The following is a 9,314-nucleotide window of genomic DNA, read 5'->3' as shown; positions in this document are numbered from 1 at the left end:
TACCACCTCTGACTGGCCCCATCCCCATATTTTCTCTGCCTCCCGAGTCTCAGCTGATCGGGAGGGAATGGGGATTTTGCAGTAACCTTCCCCTGGAGTGGGGAGGGAATGGAGATTTTATAGTATCCTTCCCCTGCCATGCCCACCAAGCCACGCCCACCAAGCCATGCCACGCCCACCAAGCCACACCCACAGAACCGGTAGTAAAAAAATTTGAAACCCACCACTGATCAGAGATCAGCAATAGATAAAACCTGATAAAAATCAGACAGTTAGATGGAAAAAGAAAAGATGGTTGTGTTTGTTGCTGGTTGCTGCCTGGTTTTAACTGCTGCGACAGTAAACTTGCCTATTGGGTAGGTGGTTTCATGCTTTGAGTCAAACAGTAAAAGGTGGGTATTAAAATGTTCTGTTTTCCCAGGTGAACATAGTAAAAAGAAAAAAAAGGGGGGTGTTTCTTCAAAGAGCCTTATAAAAGTTGCAATGAAAAAGGAGTCATAAGAAGAAGTGCGCTGAGCAAGGGGAATCTTGGCATACCTACCTGATAATAACATGGATAGAAGGACCTGATGTCTGACCCTGGAATATCATTTCCTCCAGCTAAGGGGGTGGAGGAAGGGTCTACAAATATCTTTCAAGTCCCCAAAATCCTGTGTCTAGTATTCGCCTGGGGCTCTGAGAGAGTGAGCTGGCTTCAAACTGACATTTGATGTCATCCAGTCTTTGTAACACCAGCTTTCAGCCTGAATGAACTCCAGAGTTAATAAAGAAACTACAGACACTCTGCTGTTTTAATCCAGAGTGAGAAAGAATTGTCAGCTAAGGCTAGCAGTGGTATCCCTGTAGGAAAACATTTGTACTTTAACCCTTATGCCACCACTAGTCTCTATACCCGTGATGCCGAACCTATGGCATGTGTGCCGGAGGTGGCACGCAGCACCCTCTCTGATGGCATACGAGCCGTCGCCCCAGTTCAGCTCGCTGCGCATGACGCATGCCTCCCGCTGGCCAGTTGGTCTTTGGGTCTCTGCCGTGCATACGCAGGGGCAGGATGTGTGCGGGGGGGCGTGCATGCATGCGCGGGGATGGGCTGCAGGGGGCCACATGCATAGGGGCATGTGTGTGGAGGCCGCGCGCATGCAGGGGGATGCACACACATGCAGGGGGCTGCTTGGACATGCACAGGGTGGGGCGGATACACGGGAGTTCACGCATTGCATTGGGTGGGTTTGGGCATGCATGCATGCATTTCTGCACATGCACGCACTTTGGGCACTCAGTCTGGAAAAGGTTAGCCATCACTGCTCTTTACTGTGTATTCATTTCTGGGCATCCCAGTGTTATAGTGAGTGCTATATTGAGGATGCACTGGGGTGTGGCAGTCAGAACCTTCCAATCTTGCTTTTTATTCTCTCTAGGATATTTTGCTTCGTGGGTAGATTAATCTGAGCTGCATGTAGCATTGGGTTAGTGTTTCAATTTCACAAAGACATAAGTAAGCACCATTTCCATTTCATGGAATTGTGAAACCGAGGAGACATTTTCTTGAAATGCAATAAACCCTTAAACATGAAGCATGGTGTGTAAAAATAACGTTTTCCCTTTAATTTCTCAGAAATGATTTTTTTCCTTCTTGTTGAATTAAAATATTCTGAAACTTCATGTCACAGAACCCTTTGTGCATAAAAGAGCAGGGATGCAATCTGGGAGTCTTCATGGACTCACAGTGGCAGCTGTGGCTAGGAAGCCCTTTGCACAGGCCTACCTTGTGTGCCAAGAGTGTCCTTGTGCACCAGTTGTAATCAACCTCTGGATTGAGAGGTTTTATTCATGGTGATTTATGCCTTAGTTACCTGCTAGGCAGGTGGTACAATAAAGATCCATGCACTTTACATCAGATGGCGTTGTTTTATTAACAGCACCAAGAACTGTGCCAACTGAGCTAGACTCTATGGAATGATCAGCAAATATGGAAGACAGGCACTTCTTCAACTAATCAAGAACTATGACTTTTAGACAGCTGGCTAAAAACCAGCTGTCAATCCTAAAGTAAACCTGGCTGAAGCCATCTCGGAGGCTTCAGGGTTGCCACACAGCAGTGGGAGGAGGAAAATAGTGGGGTTTTGTAGCCAAAACAATCACATTTTCCTGTGGGAACCAAGAACATTCTCACAGGTGACCGGCCAGCATCTGGATTGGACAGCGTAGCCAGTGACTTGAGGGGGAAAGGGGAAACTTTTAATTAGGTGAAAGCCGTGGGAAATCTCAGAGTCGGCTTTCACCAGTTTGTGCCAATATGATGTATCCAATAAACTGTTCCTTGAGCAACTCGAGTACCTCCGAGTTTGTTTTCTATGGGTGCGTTACTTGGAACGCTGACACCAGCCCTATGATTTGCACCCTACTGGTAACCAGTGTAGTTCCCAGGGCAGTGATATTAGACAATCATACTGAGACATGATCATAAATGTCCATGCTGCTTTATTTTGGACCAGGTGTAGCTTGTGAGAAGTCTTCAGGAGTAGCTCCATATAAAGTACATTACAACAGTCCATTTGTGAGGTTATCAGACCATGAATAACTGCATAAAAGCCTCCAGGTCCAAATATTTTACATTATTAATTCTCTAGCATACATTATCTTCATATTTTACAATATAGACAGAATTATACATCACAAGAGAGAAAATGGGCTTTGCAGGATGGAAAATGTAGGAATGACACAGAAATGTAGGAAGAAAGGAAACAGAGATGGTTGAAATATGAAGGGGGGGCGTCTCCAGGGGAGAGGGGCAGCATATAGGTTTAAAATAAATGAACAAACAAATAAATAATGGATAAATATATAAATAAACAAACACTCGATGCTTACAGAAAACAGAGTTGCTGCAAAATAAGGTTGTTGAAGAAATAAGCTAATACAAAGCCTGATTTTTGTATACCGTGTTTTTCCAAAAATAAGATCCTGTCTTATATTTTTTTTGAACCTTGAAATAAACGCTTGGCCTTATTGCCATGCGCTCAAAAGCCCAATTGGACTAATTATCAGGGGATGTCTTATTTTGGGGGAGACAGGGTATAAACTATACCCATCTTGCTTTCCAAACTTTCTATGCTTTCATTAAATCAACATTTGCCTCTAGAATGATTTAAAATGGAGATTGAAATCATGGTATCATGGGGCGGTAACAGTGGTGGGCTTCTACCAGTTCGACCTGGTTCGGTAGCAGCGATGGTGAGCTGACAGTGAACCGGTTTGCTCTGACCATCAGCTGGGCCCTCCCGCCTGCCCCTGCATTATACCTACCTATATTCGTTCATTTTTAGCCCTGTTCTGAAATGCAAAGCATGTGCGTGTTACACTGTTTGAAACCCACCACTGGGCTGTAAGGGACCTTGGAAGTCTTCTAATCCAACTCCCTATCCAAGGCAGGAGATCTTATTTCATCCCGGACAAATGGCTATTCAACCTCCAGCAATGGAGTACCCACAAATTTGGGAGACAAGATGTTTCACTGGTTAATTGTTCTTACTATCAGGACATTCCTCCTTATTTCCAGTTTGGGTCTCTCTTTAATGAGTTTCCATCCATTGCTTCTTGTCTTAGGAACTTTGGAGAATAGGTTGACCTCCTCTTCCTTGTGACAGCCATCATTGAGTCAACAATTACTATACCTACTGGATCTTAGCAAAGGTTTTCCTAAAGATTTTTCTGTCTCATTCAAGGGCATTGGCTTCAGTAGCCAGTTTTATCCATCCGTACTTACCTGTCATGGTAACAACCTACCACATACTGTGACAGCAGAGAAGTCTGGATCTTGCTGGAGGTTCTCCAGGGAGACTGCTCTGATATTGACCTTCTTCATATGACCTGAATGTCATAAATTTCTGGGACATTTTTTTCCCTTAGCTATACAAGTCTGAGATATAAAACAAGACTGTCACATTTTGGTCAAGGGACATGATTGGATTAACTAGCAAAGTTTTAGAAGCTGTAGAAAAAAGGAATTAATATGTAGAAAAAAGATATGCAAACAGGAGTTTTTGGTAGGTAAATTAAGCTTCAAACCTGCAGCAGGAAATCTAATATCTATACCTATTTATATATATATATATATATATATATATATATATATATATATATATATATATATATATATATATATATATATATATATATATAAATTGCAATTCCCATCATTCCTCTTTCATTGGCTAGTTTACTGGGTATGATAGCACTTAGCAATAGCACTTAGACTTATATACCGCTTCATAGTGCTTTACAGCCCTCTCTAAGCAGACTTACAGAGTCAGCATATTGTCCCCAACAATCTGGGTCCTCATTTTACCCACCTCAGAAAGATGGAAGACTGCATCAACCTTAAGGCTGGTGAAAATCAAACTTTCAAATTGCAATCAGCCGGCAGTCAGCAAAAGTAGCCCGCAGTACTGCATTCTAACCACTGTGCCACCACGGCTCTTTGATGGAAGTTGAAGCCCAAAATATCTGAAGAGCATCAGGCACATCACCTACTCTTATGATTACTGATCACCTCCAAGAGCATCACTTGCTCTTATGCTTACTGATGTGAAATAACTGGCGATTGTGATGTCACCACGATGAAGTCAAGCTGCATCCATGGCAATGGAACTGGTTTCTAGGGAGATCAACTGCCAATGTGGTTTTGATCCCTGATTAAGACTAACCTCAAAATGAATGATCCTGCTTCAAAACCTGCTCTGATTAAGACAATGAAGGCACTATAGATGAGGATATCTGGAATTAATACCTCTATCTGTTAGCAGAAAAATAGAAGCAACCTAAAAATAAGGAGAAATTTCCTGACAGTTAGAACAATTAATCAATGGAACAACTTGCCTCCAGAAGTTGTGAATGCTCCAACACTGGAAGTTTTTAAGGAGAGGTTGGATAATTATTTGTCTGAAATAGTGTAGGGTTTCCTGCCTAAGAGGGGGTTGGACTAGAAGACCTCCAAGGTCCCTTCCAACTCTGTTATTATATTATATTATATTATATTATATTATATTATATTATATTATATTATATTATATTATATTATATTATATTATTATATTATATTATATTATATTATATTATATTATATTATATTATATTATATTATATTATATTATATTAATCCATGAAAATATTCCAGTAATAGTGTGTGGGCAGATAATCTGATGATTCCTTCTTTCTTAGACTTGCCAATCCTCAAGAAGATGATTCCAGAAAAGTGATCACCCTAAATTCAGAGGAACTGAGAGGTAACTACATAGAAAATATTTGCTTCTATTATTCCCATCGGTTTACCAAATGTAATAATTTCAATCTACAATTACTGGCCTAAGTGTGCATTATGGGAATTGAAATTCTACACATCTGGTGGATGTCAGATTGGGACCGGCTGTTTCACAGATGGCTGACTAAGAATACTTTACAAGCAGCATGATAATGATACAAGAACATTCAATTTTATTTGGAAATAGCTGTCTACCAGCATCTGGAAATTAATAACTTCTTCATTAAAATGTGGCATCTGTAGCTTTTTTTTAACAGTCAAAGGTAATCCTGGGCTTTTTGCAAGGGTTTGAAGATAAGTCTAGTCAGCCATCAAACTTTGAGGAATACATAAACAGCAGAGATGACAGCGATGATGGGGAAATCAAAGGTCTGTGTAGCTTAGTTCTATTTTTTTTTATTTGCTGAACTGATAAATCCTTTGAAACATTTTGTTCTGGCCTACAACTGTGAATAATAGCCAGTGGGAAGCAGATGGGCTCAACAAAAAGAAAGCATTTAGTAATTACAATTTATCCCTTGGGGAAGAGGAAAAAAAGAGAGAGAGAGCTAGTGCTGGTTTAATTTATAATTATCAATATGGGAAATACAAACCCCACATTGACTATCTTAGAGGAATGGGCTTTGAGGTAAAGGCCATCCTAAACTGAGCCTGAATTGAGTTGCTTGCAATGATTGCTTTATGATTAGATTATGGTACTGATAAAAAGCCACAATTTAAAATGCACTTCCTTTTAATACGTTGGGAACAGTGAAGAAAAGCAAATGTTAGATATTTCAAAGTCAACTCCAAACCCATTTTTCTAATCTACATTGTGGGTGATTATGAGTGGGTGGGTTGTTGCAGACAATCTGCTTGCAGAGTGATTAAATATCTGTGTAGGGCACCTCTTTTATCTACAATATACTTACCCTCAGCAGAGACATCATCCTGCCAACAAAAGTGCGTATAGTCAAGGCTATGGTTTTCCCAGTTGCAATGTATGGCTGTGAAAGTTGGACCATAAGGAAGGCTGAGCGTCAAAGAATTGAGGCCTTTGAACTATGGTGCTGGAGAAGACTCCTGCGAGTTCCTTGGACTGCAAGGCGATCAAACCGGTCAGTCCTAGAGGAGATCAACCCTGACTGCTCTTTAGAAGGCTAGATCCTGAAGATGAAACTCAAATACTTTGGCCACCTAATGAGAAGGAAGGACTCACTGGAGAAGAGCCTAATGCTGGGCACAATTGAGGACAAAAGAAGAAGGAGATGGCAGAGAATGAGGTGGCTGGATGGAGTCACTGAAGCAGTCGGTGTGAGTTTAAATGGATTCCATAGGATGGTAGAGGACAGGAAGGCCTGGAGGGAAGTTGTCCATGGGGTCGCGATGGGTCAGACATGACTTCACAACTAACAACAACATACTAACCCTTATCAACTCCATGTGGAGGGGGATGCAGTAGCACAATAATCATTTATCCCCCTGCAGAGCCTAAGAGCCAAGGTGGTACAGTGGTTAGAGTGCAGTACTGCAGGCTACTTCAGCTGACTGCTAGCTGCAGTTCAGCAGTTCAAATCTCACCGGCTTAAGGTTGACTCAACCTTCCATTCACCAAGGTGAGTAAAATGAGGACCCCCATATTGGGGGCAATAGGCTGAATCTGTAAACCACTTAGTGAGGGCTGTAAAAGCACTATGAAGTGGTATATAAGTCTTAAGTGCTATTGCTATTGCTACAGGTAGATAGACTTATAAAGATGACTAAAAGGCTCTGAATCAGTGGTGAAATGTAAAATTTGTTACTACCGGTTCTGTGGGCGTGGTGGTGGTAATATGATTGAGTGGGCGTGGCCAACTTTTTTTTCTTTTACTTTTAAAACCATTTTTTCTACAACCTCTTTTAAAGCCTCTGACAATCCCAACTGACCTGCCTGATCAGCAGAGACTTTCTTTTTTTTTTAAAGCCTCAGACGATCCCAGCTGACTTGCCTGATCGGCAGAGGCTTTTTTTCCTTTTAAAAACATTTTTTCTATAACCTCTTTGACTGAAGAAGTTGTAGAAAAAACGCTTTTAAAAGCCTCTGATGATCCCAGCTGAGCCGAGCAATCATCAGAGGCTTTTTTTTTTTTTACTTTTAAAAGCATTTTTTTTTTCGGTCAAAGAGGTTGTAGAAAAATGCTTTTAAAAATAAAAAAAAAGTCTCTGACGATTGCACGGCTCAGCTGGGCAATGGGGGTGGGAGGCAGGGATTTTTGCTACCGGTTCTCCGAACCACCTGCCTCCATTGCTACCGGATCGGGCGATCCAGTCCAAACCGGGAGCATTTCACCCCTGCTCTGAATGTTTAGGTCCTGGAAAAAAAAAACCAAAGCCTAATGTGGCTCTACAACAGAGAAATGGGTTGTGAAAATTGTGTTCGCTGCCTGGGCTCTAAGATAAATCAGGGCATTGTTAGCATCACCAAGAAATAATGCTAGGCAATCCTAAGTGCATTCAGTAAGCCATCCAGATCCATCAATACTTAGGCTGGATCATTTTAACTGGTCTTCCATCCTTTCAGAAACATCTGTGGCAGACTAAAATCTACTTACCTTCCCCACCAGTTTGGAAGTGCAGGCGCCACGCAGGCGTGCTCGCTATGCGCGCGCGGGCCCTCTGCTCATGCACAAGCTCTCCTGCACATGCGCAGAGGATAAAAAAAGGTTACTTCCTGGTTAAAACCAGGAAGTAATGACGACCGGGCAGGTGGGAGGACCCTTGCGCTCCTGTCGCTACCGGTTCTCTGAACCACCCGCCGCCATCGCTACCGGTTTGGCCAAACTGGTCTGAACTGGTAGCATTTCACCCCTGATCTGTGGCAGTCAGATGAATACTGATCTGGGAATGGTCTGTCTGTAACAAAAGAGTGGTGAAGATATCCAGTATCCTCAAATTATCAATGTCACCCAAATAGAAACTCAGATCCAACCTATGTTCTTTCTGTATGTGTAAGGCCAGCTAGCAGAGGTTCATGGTTGTTATGGTGTACCTAAGTTGCCTGTACAATTTAGGATATTGAAAACCTCCAGAACAAGAAACCAAGATAAATACAATCCCGGAAGTAAGATAACCCCAGCTTGCTCAGGAAAAGGGCTGCTAGGCAGTGGGATAGCAACCAAGATGATGAGGGGACTGGAGGCTAAAACATACGATGAATGGTTGCAGGAACTGGGCACAGCTAGTCTAGTGAAGAGAAGGACCAGGGGATAGCAGTGTTCCAATATTTGAGGGGCTGACACAGAGAGGAAGGGGTCAACTTGTTTTCCAAAGCACCTGAAGGCCAGACAAGGAATAGTGGATGGAAACGGAACAAAGAGAGATTCAACCTGGAAATAAGGAGAAATTTTCTGACAGTGAGAACAATCAACCCATGGAACAGCTACCCTTCAGAAGTTGTGGAAGCTATGTTTAAACCCTTTCGCCCTCTCACCCTGCTCTGTGGGAGAGATTAAGTCTTCCCTGTCATGTCACGTGCCAGGTTTTCCCTATTTGGAAAACAGATATATTTTTTTTTTTTTTATTGAAAAGGTTTTCAAATACAAATTTTTCCCCCTTTTTCCCCCCCCTCCCCCCCCTCCCTAACCCCCCCTCCCCACCCTTCCCCCCCTGTGACTTCTTCGTAACAAAAAAAAACCCTAATTCATAACAGATTACTTACTCCCTCCTCAAAATACTGACCTTTACTTACTAAAAGTATTATAAATCCCCCTTTATCCATACATTTCAGAAAAGAAGAAGAGAAAAAAAACAAAAAAAAAACAAACACATTATACTATAACTATTATAAAATAACTTCTAATTTAGCATAATAGTGTTTTATATCTATACATTATTGCAACAATTCAAAACCACCTTCCACTTTAAAACTATACGATAAGTCCTACTTTAATAACATTTCAAAGCGGGCTCCCCATAAAATCTAATTTAACATTTATTCCACTCTATCCATTTCCTCCACTCCCCTAAATGTATCACT

At 41.7% G+C, this 9,314-nt stretch overlaps 1 long non-coding RNA gene across 1 annotated transcript; it reads left to right on the top strand.

Annotated features, from left to right (window-relative positions):
- Nucleotides 1-4,675: 4,675 nt before the first annotated feature.
- LOC148113178 (uncharacterized) lies at nt 4,676-7,071 on the top strand. The gene is made up of 2 exons (XR_015728368.1): nt 4,676-4,924; nt 5,221-7,071. It is a non-coding gene; the product is annotated as an uncharacterized LOC148113178 (long non-coding RNA).
- The last annotated feature ends 2,243 nt before the right edge of the window (nt 7,072-9,314 follow it).

The sequence above is a fragment of the Pantherophis guttatus genome, chromosome 6, assembly GCF_059756535.1.
Source record: "Pantherophis guttatus breed Tessera chromosome 6, ASM5975653v1, whole genome shotgun sequence".
Classification (NCBI taxonomy): Eukaryota; Metazoa; Chordata; class Lepidosauria; order Squamata; family Colubridae; genus Pantherophis; species Pantherophis guttatus.
The sequence above is the reverse complement of the archived record's forward strand: the minus strand, read 5'-3'. Positions and strand labels throughout refer to the sequence as shown.